Source organism: Cygnus olor, chromosome 18 (genome assembly GCF_009769625.2).
Source record: "Cygnus olor isolate bCygOlo1 chromosome 18, bCygOlo1.pri.v2, whole genome shotgun sequence".
Taxonomy (NCBI): Eukaryota; Metazoa; Chordata; class Aves; order Anseriformes; family Anatidae; genus Cygnus; species Cygnus olor.
In genome coordinates, this window is record NC_049186.1 from 6,701,475 (window position 1) to 6,707,630 (window position 6,156).

Sequence of the window (6,156 nt, forward strand, 5' to 3'; positions counted from 1 at the left end):
TACCCAGAAAATAAATTAATACGATGCAAGGTTGATTATTATTTATAGCTATCTCATAATTTCTAAAATATTCTTGTAGGCCTGAATCACAGTTTCTCAAGTGATTTGGTTTGACAATACTGAAACAAGGACAGCACCTGTAACAGTCTAGCAGACATAAATAGTGAACATCATTATGTGTTACTAAAAAATGAAAAATCAATCATTCTTAAGTAAAATATGCCCTGTGTCTCAAAGCAGTTAACAAATATAACATGAGATTCACATATTATCTGCAAATTAGGTAACTGCCCCAGGTGTTAACATTTTTCACTGTAGTTAGGAATTCTGCACTCTTCCCACTAAATTGCCAGAGGTGCTATATATACCTGGCCAAACTTGAGAGATACAGACAGACTGGGAACCTGTTGGCTTCAGAAATAAGGTGCAGTTATCTACAGCATCCAAGACTCAGCAGGGAGTTAAAGGCTCAAGTATAGGCTTAAAAATAGAGAAACCACTTCTGGAAAGGCTGAAACTATCTGTTGAAAACTGCACAGACAGTTCATAGCACAGCCAGAGGCAAAACCTTGTAGCCCTGCCTCTGTGATCATACACAGGATGCTTAATATTATGGTCTAATGAAAATCAAAGGGGAATTTGTTTTAGTTTGTAAAATCTGTATGCAAGTCTAATTTTGACCAGCAGCAACTTCAGTGAGTAGGCTGGTGTAAAATTTTCACATGATTTGTACTGGAGGAATATATACTTCTATATCTATAGAAACACCCACAGAAATTCTTTTAAAGAATCACAATAGTCGGTATGTGAGATCTCACTGTTCTGGAGGCTTTCTGCTCCATTGGTGGATGAATCAGACTCTATAGCATGGACAATGAGAATCAAGTGCTTTACTTTTATATGCATGCCTTATTTTATTATTATAAAATGTAAAGGTCATGTAATATACGTTAACTGAACTGTACTATGGAGAAGAGCCACAGCAGCTGAAGGCAGTAAAAGGAGGGAACGATAGGTCAACCTCAGGAGATGTTCCTGTGGCACAGACGAATTGGATGAAGTTCCTTATTGACAGCAATAGCTAGCTGATGTCTAACACTTGAATTTCAGTGGAGCTAGAGGAGGAACCCAACACAGAAAAGGGCAGTGACTTGCGCAGGGTCAGAGCTGAAACGTGGGGTGCCTGAGTTGTCATCTGTTGTCCCATGTTCTTCGCTAAGCTGCCACCTCTTGTTTCTGTCAACATGACTAAAAACTCCCAGGCTGTTGCATTGCTGGGTGAGGCTGCCCAAGCAGCAAATTCACCCCGTTTCATAAGACTGTGAGCATCTACTCTAATTCTTAGCTGTATTCTTTACACTGTCTGTTGAGATAAAGTGAAGTCAAGTAAGGCCCAGCCTACACGGGGCGGAGGGCTAGGGAACCTTTGGGTGGCCTGGGCCTCATGTGCTGATGTTTGCCATCGCACAGCAGTTCCTGGCATTGCTATGTGACAGACCACAAAGTAATTTAAGAGATGAGATCAGAGAGAAGTGGAGTCTGGGTGAAAAGAGTAACGACATGAAAGCCTGGTGCAGCAAAGTAGCGAGAGGCAGTGAGCAAAGGGAGCGGTACACCAGCCAGTCCTTCTGAGGGTGCTGTGGGAGAGGCAGAAAAGACAAAGGAAGGAGTTATGGGTACAGCAGGGAATTAATATATTCTGCCAAGGAAAAAAGGTGGATTTCCAGGGTTGTTTTTAATTGCATTAGCCAGTCCTGGTGAAATAACCATCTCAAAGAAGCTCACCAAGGCACTAAACAGTAATTAAGGCGCTACATTCCCAGAGTCCTCTTTTGTTTTATGCTGTGGGTAATCTTTAAGCTAAGGGGAAAAGGGAAAGCAGCTCAACGAGCTCCAAGAGGGCACAGAGCTGACAGACTGTTTAAATGTAATGGTGTCTCGGCTCTCAGAGGAGGAGAAGATCTCCAATTTCAGGCCTCTGAAGTGCTAAATTATCAAATGAAAACTACAGTGAGTTCCACCAAACTTGCATCCATCAATATTACAGATTGTTTTTAACAAACAAAAGCTGACAGAATAAAGGATGGGGGTTGAGGGATGTCTGTATTGTATGCCAAGGTTTTTCTAAAAATATTTTACACCTGCTATTCGTTCCGCACACTGATCATATTTTGTCTGTGAGGTAAAGAACGCGCAGTGCCAAAGGGAATGTGGTTTATGTTCCCAAGTCTTAATGCTTTTTCCCTTCTGCAAGGCAAAACTCCTTACTACCTCCACTAAAATCAAGCCAAGAGGACAAAAGTCATACACACACTGCCACGGTAACAGTTTAACCATTCCTCTCACTGATCTTTGGAAACAATCCCTTCAGCAGGATTTTACAGCTCTGGCACTTCGATTTAGCAAACTTTTTATGCAGCTCATGAGAGGAATGCAGCCAACTCTGTACACTCAATTTAAATCAACTTGCTGATGATATAAAAAAGAATGCTGAACCGTCGGTTTGCTTCATCTGCTCCAAAACTACCAACACAAACTGAGGTATTTTTTAGTGAAACGTTAATAGAACAGTCTGGGGCATCAGATCAGTAAATGAACTCTGTTTTGATCCCATGCTGGTTGAAAGAGCTGATTTAACAGCTAGTTGTTTGGTTACTTACGTTTCAGAAATGCAATGGGACTGCTTGCCAGTACCAGGCTGTTGCACGTTGCAGTACAGGGGGAGCACGGAGTGATGCCAGCTGGGCATGTGGTTGTGCTGGAGCTGGGCGATCAGCTGCCACGTTTGGCTGTAGCAAGATGCTATAAGTGGTGTTTCAGAGCTTCCTGATTTTGCATGGTGAAGAGCAGAGATGGGTCTTTCTGTGGCTTGAGCCTAGTCCTCAATTTGTGTAAGTCATGGTAGCTTAGTTGATGCTGAAAGAACTACAAAAACTTGTACTCACCAAGATTGCGATGCTAGGCCAGCCTGCGTCCGCTGGGTTCACAGCCGCAGCACGGACCTTTGAGAACACGACGTGGCAATGAAGCACAAAGTGTTGTAAACTCTACCCATTAGCTGTCTCCCCTTTGAGAAAATAATCAGATCAATTTAATTTTGGCTCCTAGATTCCTGGGGTCAAGAGCAAGGCCTGCCATTTATCCACAGAACAAACGCAGCCCATACTGCTGCTGTTGAAACCTCCCTGCCCTGCTGTGCCAAGAAGCCTCTGAACTCAATTTCACAGATCCCAGATTACAATTTTCAAAAGTAATCAACTTGTACTGAATTGAGTCTGCCTTACAGATTAAAGTGCTACCATCCCTTATCAATTTCTAAACCAATGACTGAACACTAACCTTGTTTTAATGTAGCATGATCATTTAAACAATCTTACATTTAAAAGCAAATTAATGTAACCTTCAGTATAGTCATAACATTCATTGCCTTCCTAGGTAGGCATGGCTTAGCTCTGTCAAATTTTATAGCTCTGGCAAACAATCCTTATTTTTTTAGGTTTTATGCTCATTTTGTTTAATCCTCACTGTAGAAAAAGCGAATGGGTACTTTTTTTAATAAACTAACCATGCAGTGGAAAACTGATGAGTATTGATTTTGACATTTTGTAAAAGCAGAAGAAATACCTCAAAAATGTAACTTTGTATCTTTTAAAAGATCTATATAAAAATATAGGTTTAAACAAGAAATACTGGAGGAGATGGATATGCTACAGTAGATGTGAACCTCACAGACTACCACTAGTTTGTCAATAGCAGTTCTAATTTCTTTAAGACTCTACAAATTTATGCTAACACGACTCTGAATTTGGTTATGGTTCAGAAGTTAAGCATTAACACCAATCCATTGCTACTTCAGACATTTAAGGATTTTTTTTTTAAATTTGTGTTTGGTTGGGGGCCTTGAATGAAGAGACGGGATGCACTTAGAATCATGGGAGGGGACACACAGTTAGAGTTTTACCCTTTTCTTCACTGTAAATAAAAGATGTCTTCTGAGGTTTAACTTACACCAGCAATTTTAAGGAAGTAAATTGCATGTTCACAACAGAAAATACAAAAGAACTTGCACAACTGAGCAAATACTTCCTTTTTTCACCTTCGCTCCATTTAGGTCCTTTGTCTCAAAGCAAATGTATTTACCTGAGAGCATGGCTGCAAGAACAGAAAGCTAGGCACGTGCACATTAAATGAGATTGACTTGGCACTCATTTAAAACAGAATATTGCAACATCAATGTTTGATCTAACAAATTCAGCACTAAGCTTTAGTATAAGATAAATAAATGGATGTAGTAGACTGAACAGAAAACAATAAAATCTTTAATTTCTAATGAGTAAGAGAACAGATTAAAAATCTTCTCATTTGTATTCTTCAACTGCAAGCTTTCTCTCCAGATTGTCGCCTTGCAAAGCACCATAAACAACCTATGAATGACAGAAACCTGCTTACTAAAATCTTTATATTAAAACGTGCTGCTGCATGTAGACACCCACCAAAAAAATAAAAATAAAAATAAAATAAAAACCACCTTTGTTTCCCGACTGCCTTTCAAGGCAATGACCGCCTTTTATTGTAGAGCTGGTTATGGTGAAAGTGAACAAATCAGAATGGAAAGAAGGTAGTACTGCTGGATGACCTTTAAAACAAATGATCTTAGCTCGGATCACAGGAACACTGAAAACAGTCTCTGCTATCAAAGCTATTCAACCTCCTAGGCAGTTATTATATTGTAAATGCTAATTATAGTAAGTCTTAAAGTCTAGACATACAAATAGAAATAATACACAAATCATTCTCCATGTTTCAGTAATTATGACTTCAATATATATATATGTATTTTAGACACCGTTCAGTGGCCTATCCCTTTTAGAAGCAAAATCACCCACTCAAAACTAGTGATACACTCCTAAGCATGGTTCTGTCCACTGATGTGCTGTTAGTGGAAGGATAAACCAGATGGCAAACTCAATAAAAAGCAGCCAGTTAAATACAAACAGATGAATGCCTAAAAAAAATTCACTCCATTATTGCTTTTGAATTGGTTGTCATGGCGTTAGAAATTGATAGCATTGTCAGCCTCCCATCTCCAACCCACCCCTTTGCTAGAGCAATGCTTCTTCACAGCTGCACCCTGTCCAAAGACCTCGCAGCAGCATTGCAAACCATGCTTGTCCTTGCTTACAGCACAAGGCTATTTCCACCAAGTTGCTGCTCTTGCTCCAGACTGGGTTTGTAAGTATGGCATGGTGCTGCTGGTGGGCAAGTTTGCACCTTTTATAAAACCAAGTGCATCAGGCAGGCCAAGACTGATTTTGTCTCAAATGCCTGTTTCAGAACAGTAACGTTCAGATCATTTTAATACTGTACTCCTTTAGTAGCTTAGCATTCACCATTATGAGCCAAAGGACAACCCACCTAGCATGCATCTCCTCTTTGTACAACCAGAGCTAGGAAGGAAAATAAGTTGCTGTTTTAGAGTTAGGGATTAAATAAGCAAGTTTCTCTTCCCCGTGACAACATCCATTAGCAAGGAACACTATTTGTCAAAAGAACAGAAAAAAGTAAGGGATGCAACTTCAAAATAGCCATGGAAAAGCTGAGTTATTTTGTCAGCTTCTGGAATCTGTCCTCCCACTCACATTCATGTTTTGAAAATCTATTAAGCTAAAATTGGTGAAATCCACTAGAATAAACACCTTAGATTGTCACATTGTAGTTGCATTAAATTTCTCTCTTTAATAGAGCATATAAAATGAAAGTTTACAATGAGTTTAGTAAACTGTACATCAGCACTTTTATTCAGCCTAGCTTCTGAGCTATTAATCCCTAATACAGAAACAAACGCTGATGCATTGGTCTAGGACCTCCCGAGATAATAGTTCCAATGCGCTCTGATTACATGGACAGGGAATTTCACTGAATCACCTGAGTACCTTCTCGATAAATCACGTCACACAACAAGTCAACATTCGCACTGTTTGTAGTCTTAATTCTCAAGGGAAAAATAGCGAAGCACCTTCTGACTTCAGTAAGCTGCAGTTATGGAAAACAAGCGAACATTTGCTCAAGTAATTGTAGGCAAGCACTTAATCAGGTTATGTGCTTTGTCAGAAGTATTTTAGGTAAGCAACCCATTGTTGTGGTGCATCAATACAG